The 18,545-nt window shown below is 39.4% G+C and overlaps 1 protein-coding gene across 2 annotated transcripts in view; it reads left to right on the top strand.

Moving 5' to 3' along the window:
- RELN (reelin) overlaps positions 1-18,545 on the top strand; it is a 496,941-nt gene that overhangs the window by 259,216 nt on the left and 219,180 nt on the right. The gene's annotated exons all lie outside the window — the stretch shown is intronic.

Here is an 18,545-nt window from a genome sequence, read left to right as displayed (position 1 = left end):
CTTTTTATAGTAGAGCTCAAAATTCCTACGCAAAGCATTCAGTAAAATAAAGTACCTCTGGATCAAGTGTGTACAGCTTTGCTGTCTGTTTACCTTCCGTTCTCATCTCCAAAGGCATATATTAATAAATAACACGGACAAGGTTCCAGTAGGAATGTTCTAGGTAAAGAAAGATACAGCCTTCTGGATGGGGGCTCGTCTTACTGATCTGGGTCCTGTAAGGGAAACCGCCTCCCGGCCTCTGTGACATGGAGATGCGGCGCTGTGCCTCAGGAGCGGGCACGGACAGCTTCCTTCATTCCCCAGGCCCGTCCCCTACCCCCCCCACCCCACTGTCTTCACCCGCTTTTCTTTGGAGAACCACCATTAGCAAAAGGACTGTCTCCCGCAGTAGCCCCCCAGTCCTGATCACAGAGCGGCGTTCTCCCAGCCGGGAGCTCTCTGTGGTTGATTGTGCCCGAGCGCAGTTTTCTTCAAGCCGTGCTGTTGTCACCTTCTCCTCTGCGTGCCTCACGGAAGCTTCTCTAGGCCTTCCTGTGAGACTGCCTGTTACAGTTTGGGTTGTTTTCTTCTCACATCGAAAGCAGGACTACAACAATTTACAGACTGTTCCGAAGTCCATATGTGGTCATAAGGAAAGTGTTAGCTAAAACAAAATAATGAGTCTTTTTTTTTTTTTTAAGATTTATTTATTTATTTATTTGAGAGAGAGCGAGAGAGAGAGAGAGCACGAGTGGTAGGGAGAGGCAGAGGAAGGAGCAGGCCCCCCGCTGAGCAAGGAGCCCGATGCGGGACTCGATCCCAGGACCCTGAGATCATGACCTGAGCCAAAAGGCAGATGCTTTTTTTTTTTCTTTTTAAGATTTTATTTATTTGTGAGAGAGAGAATGAGAGACAGAAAGCATGAGAGGGAGGAGGGTCAGAGGGAGAAGCAGACTCCCTGCTGAGCAGGGACCCCGATGTGGGACTCGATCCTGGGACTCCAGGATCATGACCTGAGCCGAAGGCAGTTGCTTAACCAACTGAGCCACCCAGGCACCCCCAAAAGGCAGATGCTTAACTGACTGAGCCACCCAGGCGCCCCATAATGAGACTTTCTTATGAGGGTTTTCTTGGATCCATTAGCAAGTGTATCCTAAATGTTCTGTAAAGAGCATGCAAGACTTATAATCAGAAACAAGTGAAGTGCATTTTTTGAAAGTTGTGGTGCTACAGAAACAATTCTTTTAAAAACTCTAGCATGACAGGCAAGTAACTAGAACCAATGTGTTTAAACTTATTATGCTATTAATATTAAAAAAAAAGATGCTGAAAAGGTTTTCCTATTTATCTGTATTCCAAGCATTAATTCTAAACTTTTTTGTTAGGGCAATGAACATTAATTTCAGATATTATTTCTAACCAATTAAAGAATACAAGAGAATCCTCTTTAAAATATATGCTTCACAATTCTACTAGTATTTGAACTTTCTTCAAGGTAGGTAGGAATTTTATTCCAGCACCAATGAAATTATCCTACCTTAAAGGGGACAAAAACCTCTATTTTTGTAAATAGTAAGGAGTATACCATGGAGCTGGCAGAGATTAATTTCCTCTCCTTTTAATATCACCCCACCACGAGCAACAGAGCTGATGATACAGGGCTGGGAAGGGGACAATCAGAAGATTCAGGGTCTGGTGCCTAAGATCCCAAAGCCAGAACAAGCACCATGACCAAGGGCTTCGGGCTAGACCCAAACATATGACTACTTAGTAAGAGCCCTTGACTTTACTGCAAAACAAGGACCGCCGTCTACCAGGCCAGAGAGCTGCTTGTATTATTTAAAGCACAGGTTTGAATCCTAGGTTAGAAGACTAGAAGAATAACAGACTCAGGAAGTTGGAAGAGATATGTAGATGGATAGGTGACAGATAGATAAAAATATATCAAGTTTATAACTAAAAAAATACTTAGAAATCTTTTCTGAGTGGCAGTTTTAGAATCAAAAAGAAATTTTAACATGTCATTGTTTGGAAATGAAACAAAATATTTATTTTATTTTTTATTTTATTTTTATTTTTTGAAACATTTTTTAATTTAAATTCAGTTAATTAACACATAATGTGTTATTGGTTTCAGAGGTACAGGCCTGTGATTCGTCAGTCTTATATAATACCCAGTGCTCATTACAACACATACCCTCCCCAATGTCCATCACCCAGTTATCCCAGCCCCCCATCCTCCTCCCCTCCAGCAACCCTCAGTTTGTTTCCTGAGATTAAGAGTCTCTTATGGTTTGTCTCCCTCTTTGGTTTCATCAGAAACAAAATATTTAGTGAAGAATTATAACTTATTGCTTAGGACTTCACTGGGGAATTTGCTTACTGCATTTTGAGAATAAAAATCTTGGGAACTAAGAAGGATTAGGGTGGCCAAGAAACAATGTAGTGGCAAACCATAAGCTGTGTGGTGTATGGGGGTAAATGGTCAATATGGAAGTGTGGGCACAACTTTTCAGAAATGGTTTTGTGTATCTCATTATGAATGCTTCGGGTAGCATCATTCTGTTTATATGGATGGCATGGGGGCTAGATGAGGGCACACACACGGATTCCAGAGATGTCATCATCGCATGAATTCATCCTGAGCTTTACAAGTCCCATGATAACCAAATACCAAAAAAGCAAACGTAGAGTCAAGTAGCAGCCATTGCGTTTATACTCAGTTCAAAAATTATATTGCGTGTGTTATAAAAAAGCACTGTATGTAGACAATCCAACATTTATATTTCTTTGTGGATTGTGGAATTATCCAACTCTATACTAATGGTTCAATACGGTCAGTCAGATTTAGTGTCCCTCCTTGGAATTCCTTAAGGATGTTAAATGTTCCCTGTGTAGTGTGATGATTCAGATGTAATAGGGACAGTTTTTTAGGGAATTCTGTCATTATTCATGGCTATCATGGTGAATTATGTTCACAATTATGGACATATAGCCACAATTGAGTAAGTTATTGCCTTGATATTTTTATATTGCTCTTGTAAACATTTTCAGTTCCATCACAAGCGTTATCCAAGTACCCCAGAGCTATGTGTACAGAAATGTCTTAAATTACTAAGCATATCAAATAAACTCTATCATGCCACTGTTTCACAGCAATGCTCTTCCAGCCCTTTCTAAATATATATACATATATCACACAGACGTGTGCACACACACACATATAAATATATGCATAAACATACAGGCTATCTTAACCAAAAGAATTTTTAAAGTTAAAGCATCCTGAAAACACAGCTCTGTAACCTGAAATTTATCAAGTTATCGATAGCTAAACCATCTTGAAAAATGTCCAAAATGTTTGTAGACGAACTTTTCATTTTTCCATTCCAATGAAAGATCTCATATCCATTTCTGTGTTGAAGCATTGATCTGACACAATCCTCACTTGATTCATTAGAGTCACCTAGTGGAATTTATGGTTGTAGCCTTAGAAACATTTCCCCGTTTCCTTTAGATTTCCTCTGGGATAGGAAGAAAGATTTGAGATGATGTCCTTGCAAACCATTATCTTACAGATGCCTCCAAATTCTGCTTTTTCAGGCAGGATCCTGGGTCCAAGGGAAGTGCTGGTAATGCTTTGCATCGTTCATTCACTTCACAAGATTTCACTGAGTATTTGCTGTGTGCCCAGCCCTTTCCTGAGCTAACTATAGAAAGACCAAAAAAAAAAAAAAAGGAAAACAGAGGGGTATTTACCGTGCTGAGCAGTTTGGTAGAGGGCTCTGGCTGCATCCAGAGCACGAAACCTCTAGGGAACTACCAGAATGCTATAAACAGAGATGGACATGTGTACAGGTCCCCATGGTGGCAGGTCCTACAGAGTAGAGCAGGTCAGGAAGGCTTCTTAGGAGAATCCCTGAAAGCCAACAACATGAGTCACTGGAAGGGACAAAGGTTTTCCAGGTGAGGAGACAGAGTGACACAAGCAAGATACAGGATGGGAACGTGAGTGCCCTCCCGGAGCAGAAGGACTGGCCAGGGGGTGGCTGTGGTCAATGTCAGATAAAATTGTGTCCATTTGAAGAGTTAATCTATATCGGCGAGGGTTTTAAACTTACTGAATAGTCAATAGAAGTCAGAAATGGCCTCTTTGTTTCTTGAGCAATAAAAAAAATATAATGAAATTAATTCTTAAGAAAGATCATTTGGACAGTTGTGTTCAGAGTGGACTTGTCTCTTCCTTGATATAAATCTGCATTGACTCACTCAATAAGATCTTGCCAAGTACTATGCTTGTTCAGTTTAGCCTAGCTCTTTCTTCAGATTAATAGAATTTGGAGGCTAAATGGGGATTAAAGGTAAAGCATTTAAAAACATATGGCATAAAGAACAGAGTTTAGTTTGAGAGATAAATCTGTCTTGTCCATCATGATATTCTCAGCCCCTAGCCCAGGGACTCAAAATAAGTAGGTGATCATAAATATTTCTTGCCTGAGTGACAAGTAACTATTACAGAGATGTCTGTAATACTAGGTAACCAAGTGCTAAATTGGTTCGATGCAGACATTTCGTGCCAAGAGAGGATTTGGGCATGGTGATCCAAAGACCTCAATCAATGGAAAAGTTGACCCAGAAGGAAACATAAAATCACCAATAAACTATGCTTTTAGTGAAGCTAGTGGACAGTAATATATATCCATGTATTTATCAGTTGTTAATGAACTAGCTAGAATCTATTACTTGTTCATACTTTATAGAATTAGAACCTTTTTTCTTTGGCGTTACTTATGAATATCTTAAAGATCTGGGGTTTTCTGTGGGCATTTTTTTTACTGTCTTTTTTGTTTGTTTTTAACCATCTCAAGACAGGGGACAGCCATTAAATCATAAATGTTCTACTTTTACAGATTAAAATATGAAAATGTCCTTAGGCCTGATTTGTTCTCTTATGTACCTACTTGTGCTATAGAGTCTCTGAGATAAATGAGAGCTTCTCAATTTGTATGAGTGTATTTTGAAAAATAGAAATTAGAAAATAAGGAAAGTTAGAGGTACTATTAATGGTGAATTGGAAGATTGCTTTGTAAAAGAAAAGAGATCTGGCACTATTTTTTCTTAAATAGGTATAATGAATAAAATGCTACTTGTATGAGGTATTATATTGCATTTAGCATAAGAGAAGCAGCTTTTCCCTCAAGCCTAATTCATAAACATCTTAATTACTCAGAACCTGACCCAATAGAGAAAGTTTCTCTCTACTCTTAGATCAGCTAATTCAGAGCAAGGAGAAATTGAGCCCTCCATGTCTTGGTAGGAATTATTGCTCATTTCCTCTGTGAGCTTCCTGAGATATGTTTCTAAATTAGACTCTCATTTTTTTCAGGAGTCACTGTCCTTGGTAAGTGAGTAAAACCTTGGGGAATTTGTTATGAAATAGTGAAAACCTCTTCTAAAACCATAATCTCTAAGTATGAGACGAACAAAATCTCTGATGACTTGAGCTCAAAACAAATATTAATAAAATACAGAAGTTTAGAAAAATTTAATAGTGAAATTAGTTTAATACATATGAATTTAAGGTTAAATAACATGTTTATTTGAGTGTAAGATTCTTGGATATAAAAGATATTAAGATAAGATGTGTTTATGACTTAAGTTTTAGATCTTCAAAGGTCTATATTAACACAAAAACTGAAGTCTTTATATATAGAACACTTCTGTGTTATCTAAATTCAATAAATAAAGGTTTGGAACTGATTATAATTCAGGTTGTCCTGCTTCTTCATCCTGGACTTGACCTATTCCTTTGTGGGGAATGTATATTTTAAAAGACCAGTTTAAATAAGCTTTATTATATATATATATTTCAAATCCACCTCACCCCAAATTCTTACATCCTGTTTTAAGCTATAAAAGGGAATATTCTCAAATATTGTAAAATTCTACTAAGCATAAGGTTCTGGCAAAGATTGTTGAGATTAATTACAAGTGTTCTTGAATAATTAAAACTGATAACTAAATAATTATCATTATGTGAATTAAAATACAATTTAAAAGATACTATGTCCTTTTCCTTTTGAAATACTTAATTCTGTCACTCCGCTTGATGAGGCTTAAAAAATAAGTATCAGCAATTCATTCATAAATATGTTCTACTAAAATTTATTGAGGGCTGTTCTAGTAGAAGGGATATAAGCAATAAACTATAGGATGAGAAGAAACTGATCATTGGTATAGACTAAATGGTCTCTCCTATGAAAACTCAGCTCATTGCCCTAGCCTGATATCTCTAATTCCCACTTCTCCATATTATCACACCTACTTCACTCTGCTTTTATACACATTTATACACATTTCTGCATATCCACTTGCACCCTTTAAAGCTTAAATGTTTAAAGCCCTTGAGGGCTAAGTGGTCTAACAAGTGTCCCTCTTGGTTTATAGGGCAGAATTCTGCTTGCAACTAGAACTAAGTAACTGTGGATTGTATTGGATCTCATTCATAGGTTAGGAAAGAGACTTAGTGATGTTCCACACTGGTTGCTCAAAACTATACCCACTCTCGACTACTGACGCAAGTCCATGGGCAGTATGAGAACCTGATCCAAGCCAGCAACTTTCATGTTCTTATCAATCAACGACTCTCGATCAAGACCTCTTCTTTCAGAGAGACCTTGAGGACATATGCTATACATAATGTGATGTGTCTGCATCCACTGTGGAAAAAGCCAAACCCAAGACACTGCTCAGCCTGCAAGGACTTTATTTATCAAATAGGTGGGGGGGAGAGAGTCCACATGTGAGAAGAAGCCAAGGAAGGGGTACAGACTACAGAGGAGAGTGAGAGCACATTGTGTTGGAAAATCCAGACAGAGGGAGGTCCAGAGGCAGGACTTTATCATTTGGGAGGGAGACTGATAAGAGCAGGTGTAGTACTGCTCCAGAGGCAAAGCACCACCATTTGAAGGTTAGAGAGATGGAAGCCGGCAGGGGGACAAGGCAGAGGCCATTCTAAGACCTGAAGATCAAGGTCAAAGCCAGAACTGCAGCAAGGGTGGTAATGCTGAGTTTCCAGATTGCTGGGGTGGGGAGGGGCAGTGCTTAACACCTGCTGCCTAAGGTGGGGGTCAGTCCTCCCAGAAAATGAGCCAGACCTGACCACTAGGGCTAGGTTGTATGGGCTTGGCCCTGGGAAAAGGAGGGCTGCTTGGCAGGGAATCTGGCAAAGCCTGACACATTTTGCATTTCTCTTCCTGTGTTTCTCCCAGCATAGGATCTGATGAAAGCTCTACGCTGTGGGCTTGGGAGGAAACATGCAAAGGGGGGTGGACATCGAAAGGTAGCTGGAAATAGCATGGTATTCCATAAATTGGGAGAGAATTGGTTCCTTTGTTCCTTATGATAGGCGTAGCAGTAAAGAGGAAAAAAATATAAATATTTTGGAAGTGAGGGAATGGGGATAAGGACTGAAAGGGAGAAAGGTACAAAAGGGGAGGAGGACAGCTGTTAATTTTATATCCTGTGGTCATTGTCCATCTGCCATAAACTGAAAGAAGTCACCTAATGAGGTTTGGGGATTTCAGCCAAGGAAGTGACTAAGGGGCAAAATATTAAGTACAATAAATCACATACTGTCACATTTATTCAGAAAAAAAGGTTTGTAGATCCAGTAGACTGTTTACTAATAAAGTCAGTCAAAACAGAAATTATTGCCAGTAGCCTCATTCTAATAAACAAATATAAAACAGAAGGTGAGGACAAGTTGCTTTTAAAACCCGGCTCTTTTTCTACATCTTAAGAGAGGTTTTAGAGTTTAAGGAAACCTGTTTTTAGTGTAAGTACAGAATATTTTTGAGGAGTTTTACTGTTCTACTTTATTTGACCTCTCTTAATCCTTAATATCAGTTTTTAGTAGATGCTTAAAGTGGAAATTTCCCTTCCATATAATGGTCCTTCCTATAGTCCTTCCTAATATACTTCTTCAGCTAAAAATATGCTAAATTCCCCCCCAAAGGCTATTTTTTTTTGTGGGCAAAACAGAGGGATAGACATAAACTCCAGATTTCCATGTTCAAACAATTGATTACTTTGATCTTTTGAGACAATCAAAGATTTTGGACATGTTGATATCTCTAAACTGACCATTTTCATTAATAAAATAATGATTTATCTCAACTTCGGTCATCGTATTTTACCAAAATTGAATTCATTTGCTCTCGACAGATCCAAGAGTTATTTGAGGACTTCCTCTCGTGTGGAATGGACCTGTTCTTAATTAAAGTCATATCTGTGGGCTCCTTTCAGTCACAATTCCCATCCCTGTCATTTGGGACCCAGAAGCCCCAGGATGCTTCCCGGGGCTGCCACAAAGCATTATCCGATACAGTAACCATTTTTTCCTTCCCTGCCTCTTACCCACAAATCAGACTGCTGCCCCTTTGGCTACAGCCCCTGAATTTCACAAGGCAGGAGCTGCTGTCTCTGTACAGACACAGGCAGGCGAATCAAGCCTGCGCTCTCTGAGAGCCTGAAGGATGTGTAGACACAGACGTGAGACGACAGCAGCTAACAGGCTGCCTCCAAGGAGCGGGGGAGACTGTGGACTCTGCCAAGAACAGCACTCCCTGTGAGCCATTCCACATGCATTTACTCCACCCGTGGTCTCAGAATTCGCGGAATAGTCCATGTGGGGCCCAAGTCTCACCTTTGAAGGTAGATTTTTTTTCCCTCTTCCTTGAATTCTGCATTCCAAAGTGCTCTGTAGATAGCTGATGCACAGGAAGCTAAGAAGTAGCAAAAACAATTTGTTTCAAAGAGTATAAGGCAAGAACCTGGCTCACTACTAGAGGATAAGCATGATTACATTTTTTACAAAATTTACAAACTAGTGGAACAAATGTACATAGATATGCCACAGAAGAAAACGTTATGCATAATACATAAATGCTAATAAAGTTGAGGTTTTTGTGCTAGGAGAGGACTAAAACAAACATGAAAGCTAAGAAACATTATACCAGTTATCCTGAAAATGAGAGCATTTTATGCTTAAAATTGGGAGTCATCATTTACCTGTTCATCAGGTAGTACTTTTATACTTATTATCAAGATGTTGCTCTATTTATAGTAGATTATTTTGCTGCCATGGGCTAGTACCCTTAGGATTTCTCTGGCAGGCTCAGTAACAAAGGAAGTAAAAAAACCTAAGTGTAATGTAATCATTGTTCTACATTATTGTTGTTCCTGGAAATTAACATGCACAACTGCCTCCAGCAAAATATTTGAACAGAAGTTGTAAAACTGTAGAAATATTGATCACCTGCATAATAATGATCTATGGTTCTGATGGCAGAATTATTTTGAAGCAGATGAATTGCAAAGTAGCAAATAAGCCTTTACTGTGTTTCTTGGTGCTTTTGGGTACAGCAAGATTATTTTCTCCTCAGTGAGTAGTCCTGTCCTCAAAAATCACTCTTAGCAGGAAAAGGGTGGATAAGTGCCGGAACTGCCTATTTTACCAGTATCTTCACGTGCTTCCTCTCATTTTTCACAATATGGAATGAGGCAAGTCCCTTTCTTGAATGCCTTCGCCTGTGTCATATCCCCTGGGAGTGACAGTGTCTAGCTTTTTAAAAGCTCCTCTAAAAGTTCCCCATTCATCTCCTCTCTTTCCATCACCCCAGCCTCGAGTTAATGGGCCTGTCTTCCATTTATCTCCCTTGAAAAGATGAGAAGATGTGTTGCTCCTGTTGAGATTTGCACCGGTCATAGCAGGGAGTTCTAAGTAGCCAGATTGCATCCATTTCCTAACTTTATGATCTTTCTCTATCAAATGCCACGGTTTACATGCAGCTCCCGGAGCCCTGCTTGTCTCTGAGGTCTGAGTTTTGAGTAATAGGAGCGGCAGCACTTGGGCTGCAGGGACCCTCAGCAGGGCTCCATCCCGGTACTCCTCAAGCGTTCAGTATTTATGGGCCGCCGCTCTACTCTCTAGAGGCATGATTTCTGGCGATGCTTTTCCCCTTCCATAAATTCTGTGAGATCAGTTCTCGCCTCCTTCCATGGCTCTGTGCGGCATTTTAAAAGGCAGCTTGTTTTTCAGGCAGAGCTTTGAGAAAAGAGTCAGCCTCCCGAGAGGACAGTGGCTCTTTCTATTGTTTCTGTTCTGATTTACTTTGAAAAGTCCGGGGCTTTCTGAAGAAGGGCATAACCAAATAAAAATAAAACGACCCAGGCATTGGGAGATTAAAACCGTATGATTTATCCTTCTACCATAAGAGTAAAAGGAAATAGAGCTCCTGGAGAAACAGGCTCACCGTCCCTGATCTGTAATTCCATATTACAAAAAAACTCAGAAAAAAAAATACCACAAGCCTATTTAAAAAAAAAAAAATTATATGATGGCAAAGCCTAACATGACCTGGATTCATCTGTCAGCAAATCCTGAGTTGAAATAATTTAAAGCTATTTATAATCTTTATTTATACTGCTTATGGGATCTTCCTGCATTTCACTGCAGAAATACTAATGTGTTTGATTGCAGAGCGTTGCCCCAGACTTTGCTGGGGATGCTAAGGAACATGTGGTTATATGCAGCACATCACCTTTGTGAATCCATACATTAATTATATAAGTAATTTGGATCCTGAAATTTGTCTTACCTCAAGGGATTATGGACCTGCGTGGCTATTATTCTGAGGAAGGAAATAAGTCTTAAATTCTTAATAGAAGAAATTGCTAATATTTGTTTTTTTAAGTGGCCTTGATTTTATACCAAATTAAGCTATTTTTAAGTTCTTTGTTCTTACGGCACCACCCAAGAGAGATGGGAAGAAAGGGGAAAGTTCATTTGTGAATTTGGGAAACTTCCTGGCTCTAGGAGGTCTTTGTAATCTCCATACACGTATGTTGTGCTTAATGGGCTATTGCGCAACGAACAGGTTTTCCAAGTGCTAACTAGAGGCTTCATGCACCGGCATGTAATTGCTGCTTGCTCATGTGTTCGTGTATTCCTGGCATTTTAAACTCTAACAGCACTTGAAGATTTTCTCAGCCAGCACTGCTCAGAAGCACGCCAGTTAAGCAAGGCCCAGAAGTTACAGGTTCTCTGGGACTTTTGCTGAGCCCCTGAGGTTCATGAAGGTCAACGTAGGTTTCATTCAGGTTCATCTTCAACAGAGGCCAAAAGTGAGTGGCACGTGTCTAGGGTAAGAAAACAATTATTTAAAAGTCGCTTCATCAATCCTAATGCAGTTATAATGTGATCATTTCCTTTTAAGAACGTTTTAATTGAGCTAAATCTGCCTTAAGTAACAGAGAAGAAATGATAACTTGTCATTCTCTTTTTAAATGTTGTCCTGCATTAAAATACATTTATTGCTTGAATGTGCTATGCTCAGCAACGTGGAAAATGTACTTTGTAATCTAGACTAATCTAGTGTTTTAGGACCTGCGATTTAAGACATTTATGAAATGCAGGAAGGTGCATGAAGTATGTGCTCTTGAACAGGGGTGGGTTCAGGTTTTATGAGTCCACATTTGAAGCTTATGCAGTTTTGGGTAAGGGCTAGGATCTCTTTAAGGAAAAACATACAAAATCACACATTCAAAATTAGGTGCAAATGTATTTATTTAGAATGAGAAAAGAAATCACAACAAATTTTTAGAACCTAACAATACCCCCAAAATGACAAATCCAGAAATATAACATAGTATCTTTGTTACCTAACTGAAATGCTCTATAATACTTTTTTCCTTGGAATTTTCGGCTGCATATTCTCAAATCACCTCTTCAAATGACGATTTTATAATATTTTCTATAGAGGGAATAGAAAGATAGTTCTGCTTCTAGCTTGGTGGGTCAGAGGGTTTTTGGTTTTTGTTTTTTGTTTCTTGGGGTTTTTTTGGTAATTATTAACAGTTTACCTTCACAACTCCTTATTGATAATGCCATTTAAATGATCATCATCAAATTGAAAAATCTTTGCCTTATTTTTTTCAGGTATGAACTGTAAGATTTCAGGGCTTTTTAACTTTTCTTGCAGTCAGTAGGCTTAACTACTCTTGAATCGCCATCACTCAGTAAACACTTTATCACCATTGTCCTTGAGTCACAATGCTAGGTGCATCAGCACAGTGGGCAGTAGAAGTGTTCTGGAAGCTCTTTCTTTTTTTTTTTTTAAGATTTTATTTATTTATTTGAGAGGGAGAGCATGTACAAGTTGGGAGGGGCAGAGGGGGTGGGAGAAGTAGGCTCCCCACTGAGCAGGGAGCCCAACACGGGACACTTAACTGACTGAGCCACCCACGTGCTCCCAGGAAGCTCTTTCTATGCTAAGAATGACTACACTATGAAATAGAAGTGACCTGCAAAGCTACATAACCATATCGCACTAAACCAAAATAACCTATTTTCAAACTCAGCTTCCCCTTAGCTGAGTCTCAAAAGCAGCCATGGCCACTCCAACACTATCCAACATGAGGGGACTATGCTGAGGGAATAGTCAGAATGGAGATGGCGGTCTTAACCAGTAGCAAATATTGGGGCGCCTGGGTGGTTCAGTCAGTTAAGCCATCTGCCTTCACCTCAGGTCATGATCCCAGGGTCCTGGGATCGAGCCCCATGTGAGACTCTCTGCTCAGCGGGGAGTCTGCTTCTCCCTCTCCCTCTGCCCCTCCCCCCTGCTTCTGCTCTCTCTCAAATAAATAAATAAAATCTAAAAAAAAAAAAAAAATGAACAGTAGCTGGAGGGATGGGGTAACTGGGTGATGGACATTAGAGGGCATGTGATATAATGAGCACCGGGTATTATATAAGACTGATGAATCACAGACCTGTACTTCTGAAACCAATAATACATTAAATGTTAATTAATTGAATTTAAATTTTAAAAAGTAACAAATATTATAAAACATGGTCAAGTGAACACATTGCTAGAGATCTTCCCAGAGCCTTGGAAGTTGCTCACAAAGGGGAGGGGCCCTGAAGTTGGAGCTTCATCAGCTTCATAGTAAATCCACTTGTGTCTACATTGTTCCTGTCTACACCAACATGTTAGAATTGAGCATTACATTTATATATGTTCTATTGATGAGTATGTGTTTACATTCTGATAAACTTATGTCATTTCCATACTTCTTTCATACCCTCCTGCAAGTAGCCTCAACTGCAAACATCACCTTCCCTTTACTTAACATTCTGTTGTTTTGCTTATCTCACAAGTCATATGTAAGGACCATGGAGATTTCTACATACTGCTGCAGCTAGCGTTCTAATTCCCAATAAATTATTCATCCAAATCATTAATGCAAAATAGTACTTTTTTAACGTAGATATTTTAAGCCATGTATTCTTTACATTTATACTATTATACAGAATGTTTCCTTGTCTTTAAGCCTCATTTTTATTGACAGACAACTTTGCTGTTGGTATAAACAGGGAAGGGAACAGAGCACTGGATTGGGAGTCAGGCCATACGGTCCTTCTCTGCCAGTTGACCTTGCCACATAATCTTGGGCAAGTGCTGAAGGCTGTCTGGACCTCTGGCAACAGGTTTGTAAAGTGAGAGTGCTCATCTTCATGACTCTTCATGGCCTGGATCTATATAATTATACTAGGGGTAGTATACTATTTAAATCTTCATCACTACAGGGCGCCTGGGTGGCTCAGTCGTTAAGCGTCTGCCTTCGGCTCAGGTCATGATCCCACGGTCCTGGGATCGAGTCCCACATCGGGCTCCCCGCTCGGCAGGAAGCCTGCTTCTCCCTCTCCCACTCCCCCTGCTTGTGTTCCTGCTCTCGCGCTCTCTCTCTCTGTGTCAAATAAATAAAATCTTTAAAAAAAAAAAAAAAAAAAATCTTCATCACTACATCAAAAACTAATGATGTAATGTATGGTGATTAACATAACAATAAAAAATTTAAAAAAAAAATCTTCATGACCTTCCCCCTGTGGTCCTAAATCCTAGGACTGGGTGACAAGAACAAACTATGGGTTAACTAGGAAAACATTTTGTCTGAACCTTATGCTTGTGATATCCGTTTTAGTTAAGGCCACCCCAGAGAAATATCAAAGTACTTATCATATCTTCATTCACCCAATTGTGGTTAACTTAAACTTGTAGTTTGTTCTGTCACCAGGAAAAGATATTAAATAGAGGGACATCAAGTCACCCAAACAAATCTCAGTGTGAGAGATCAAATGAGCTGCCCCTCTGGCTCTTCCTGTAAGAGTGTCAGTCTCAGGACCCCTGGATGGCTCAGTCGGTTAAGCGTCCAATGCTTGATTTCAGCTCAGGTCATGATCTCAGGGTCATGAGATTGAGCCCGTGTCATCGGGCTCCAAGCTTAGCACAGAGTCTGTTTGAGATTCTCTCTCTCCCTCTGCCCCTCCCCCTGCTTATACTATCTCTCTATTTCTCTCTTTCCAAAATAAATTAAAAAAAAAAAAGAGTGTCAGTCTCTGTGTTGGTGGACTGAAGCTATAAGTCAACCCCATCTCCTTAATCTGCTGAGAAGTGTACAAAAGAGATAATAAAACTACACTTACTGTGATGAGCACAGAGTAATGTATAGAATTGTTGAGTCATTATATTATACACCTAAAACTAGTGTAACACTGTATGTTAATTATACTTTAATAAAATTTTTAATAAATAAATAACAATGGAAGAGAAAGCAAGAAAAAATTAAATTATTTAAATAATTTTTTAAAAGTTAATAATAATGGTATCATTGTATTTCCAAAAGACTTTCTTCCTAGAGTTAAACTGACTCCTAGATTGATTTCATTCACTTTTTTTTTTTTTTAAGATTGTATTTATTTATTTGAGAGAGAGAGAGAGCAGGGGTGGGGGGCGCGGGGAGCAGAGGGAGAGGGAGAGAGAAAATCTTAAACAGTCTCCATGCCCAGTGCAGAGCCCGACGGGGACTTGATTTCATGACCTTGAGATCATGACCTGAGTTGAAATCAAAAGTTGGATGCTTCACCCACTGAGCCACCCAGGTGCCCTTTCATTCACTTTTTCAACAACTATTCACTGAGGTCCTCATCCATGTGAAGCAGCTCTCAAGGCACTGAGGAGATGGGATTTTTGAGACAAAATCTTTGCCCAGGTGGAGCTGGTATTCTGAGGGGGAAGGCAACCATCGAATATGTCAGCGAGTTATAAATGCGATGAAGAAAACTCATCGGGGTCGGCAAGTGAGGGCTAGCGTTTTATTGGCGGTGGCTAGGAGAAGGCTTCTGAGGGTGTAACCATCAAGCAGAGGCCCGAATTGTGTAAGAGAGTTAGCTTGGTAGAAGGAACAGCCGAAGTTAAGAGCCGTGCGGACTGCCATTGTGTCACCGCAAGAACCTTATGTAAATGCGAGCACTAAATGCTGTTTTACTTCTTATGTGGGAACGGTTGCTCAAAGGGTGTGCATTTTCTGCTTTTTCCTGAATGACAGCCAAAGTCAAGAGAAATGGGACTTTATCACAAGAAAGTTAACTAGGTTTTTGAGTTCACATGTATCTCTGACATGAGAAATACTTCTGATAATTGGTTGACTCATTGATTAATTGGTTGATTGATAGATTAAAGATTAATCATCTTGGCCTGGCTCCATATAACAAAAGTGGAAAGTTACTTGTCTCTTTTTTCCTAAATTATACTAGGGGTAGTATACTATTTAAATATAACCTGGGGTAGAAGTTGATACCAATTTCAGTCGTGATTTTAAGTTGAGGAAGATGATTCATGGATCAGACTAAGATTACAATAAAGTATTTCTTACGATTACAATGATGAGGTTCTCTGACAGTAAAAGGAAACCACCATAGAGAAATAAGCTTTGCCATTCTTTTTATTCTTTTACTTTTAAAAAGTAATAGGTACTGTTTGACACTTGTAGATATTAATGGTTTCTTTATGGGAAATGATTATTTCAGAAACAGATTTACAAGTTATTACGGAATTTGTTATTTAGAATACAAACGTGGATTACCTGGTATCTTAAATTTAATCCTGATTGCAATATTATATCAGGTGAATGCTTTTCACATAATTAAAATAGTCTAAATTGGGAAATGTTAGGATATTGCTTTTTTTGGAATGCAACTTTTAAAAGAAATCTCTTTGAAATGCCTTTCTATAGATTTAAAATCAAACAACAAAAACTCTTTGGAAGAAGGTTAACCTCTTGTGTTTGTTCTGAAAACCCAGTCACGAGGTTATCACATTGGTCTGGGGGTAAGAGATGATCTAAGGAGGTAGTGGTGAAGGTAAAGGAAAGATATCGATTTAATAAATATGCAGGAGAAGGATCCAGAAGTTTGCGTGGTTGGCTGTGGGGTAAGAGTAAGAGAGGGATCTTCAGGGCACCTGCAGGGAAAGCGATGCCCAAGTAAACATGATCTTTCTTTCTTTCTTTCTTCTCTTTCTTTCTCTTCTTTCTTTCTTTCTTTCTTTCTTTCTTTCTTTCTTTCTTTCTTTCTTTCTTTCTTTCTTTCTTTCTTTCAGATTTATTTATTTGAGAGAGAGAGAGCACACACATGTGGGGGAGGAACAGAGGGAGAGGGAAAGAGTGAATCTCAAGCAGACTTTGTGCTGAGCATGGAGCCCGACGCAGGGCTTGATCTCACGACCCTGAGATCATGAGCTGAGCTGAAATCAAGAGTTGGATGCTTAACCAACTGAGCCACCCAGGCGCCCCAACATGTCATTTCTTCTGGGTGGAGTTTCACTCATCTCCTGTTGTAAAACCTGAAAGCAGAGTTGATGACTGGCAGGATATTTAGGCTAACGGTGGTTCAGTTCTTTAGGTTTTCTTCTCTGTACCAAGAACAGGCCACTATGGTCTCAAGTCATAAGCCTGAGTAGAAGTTGCAGTACAGAAACCTCTCCCAACCTGCTGTGACCCTGTGAAAATGTAGCACTATTTTTTTTTTTTTAAAGTGTGCTTTTGTTCCCCGGAAGCAGTTACAGTGAAGTGGTCAAAAGTGTGGTTCTGGTCTATCTAATTCTGAATCCCATTTACCTCCCAGTACGTTTCTTAACTTCTCTTTGCCTCTGTTTCCTTCCTTGTAAAGTGGGCATGCACATGGTGGTACCTACCTGCTCGTAGCAACCATTATTGTTCCCTTGAGTTATTAGACCTTATTTTCTTTATTGTCAGATTTTCTGTTTTGTTTGGATGCTAGGAACTGTAAAATCAAATTTTCAACTCCACTCCAGTAATTATATGGATCTTATGAAATGGATCTGCTTCTACCGATTTGTCTTGCTATCCTTCTCCCAGAGCACTTTTTCTTATCAGGTAGACTCTTCTCTTCCCCGCGAATACATTTACCAGTAATGCTAACAAACAAGTAGTTTATTCATTTTAGTCTCAGATTTTATTTCTGTGTTGAATTTATAACATTTCCACTGAAGAGCCTAGAAACAGCCCTAAAATATAAGAAGCCATAGGAAAAATGCGCTATAAGTTCTTTGATAAGCAGTAATTCAATTTAATATTTAGCCTAAGAACAAGTATGGTCAGAAATGTGTTCCTTTTGTATGATAAATGAATTTGTGAAGTGAAACAAAAAATATTGAATCATAGCTGAAATCTGTTAAATAGTGTGGGCCAAGAACTCTTTCCTAGGCATGTTTCCTGTGTTAACTCCTTAATCTTCACGTCAGTTCTATGAAGAGATTGCTGTTATGATTTACATTTTACAAATGTGGAAACTGGGCACAGAATAGTTAAGTGACATGCCCAAGGTCACGTGGCTAAGAAGTGTCCAAGCCCAGATCGCAACCCTAACAGCCTGCCTCCCCCATCCTCTCCTATCCCCTATGCAGACTTGCCTCTCTGAAAGATATCTTGTATCAGAGGAAATTTCACTCTAAAAAGTAAAGTGAAAAAATTACATAGAACTATCAGTAATGCTAACAAACATTGAATTTATTGTCATGTAGACTTCCCTCATGTGAGACAAATTAAATATGTTTAAACCTATATGACACCAGGGCACCTGGTTGGCTCAGTCGGTTGGGAGGCAGACTCTTGGCTTCGGCTCAGGTCATGATCTCAGTGTCATGAGATCTAGCCCTGTGTCAGGCTCCGTGCTCAGCGGGGTGTCTGCTTCGGATTCTCTCTCTCCCTCTGCCCTTCCCCCCACTCACTAGCTCTCTCTCTCTCTCTTTCTCTAAGACAAATAAATAAATGTTTTTTAAAAAACCTGTATAACACATTAACATGCACCTGCCGTCAAAGATTCTCTCATTAATCCATAATATTACAATTAAGAGTAACATTTTTCAGTGTACCTGGCTGGCTCATTCAGAAGGGCATGTGACTTTTGATCTATACCATGTTGGGTACAGAGATTGCTTAAATAAATAAATAAACTTTATTTAAAAAGTAACATTTTTCTGTAAGGTTACAATTATACTAAGTTCCTAAATGTCAAAGTGGGCTTTCCCCCCTTAGAACAGTGTGTTAGGGTGGCTGTGGAATTGAGCCCCACATTGGGCTCCTCACTGGGCATGGAGCCTGCTTAAGATTCTTCTCTCCCTCTGTCCCTCACTTTCTCT

The sequence above is a fragment of the Phoca vitulina genome, unplaced genomic scaffold (assembly GCF_004348235.1).
Source record: "Phoca vitulina isolate PV1807 unplaced genomic scaffold, GSC_HSeal_1.0 scaffold4, whole genome shotgun sequence".
Lineage (NCBI taxonomy): Eukaryota > Metazoa > Chordata > Mammalia > Carnivora > Phocidae > Phoca > Phoca vitulina.
This window is presented reverse-complemented; position numbering and strand designations above follow the sequence as displayed.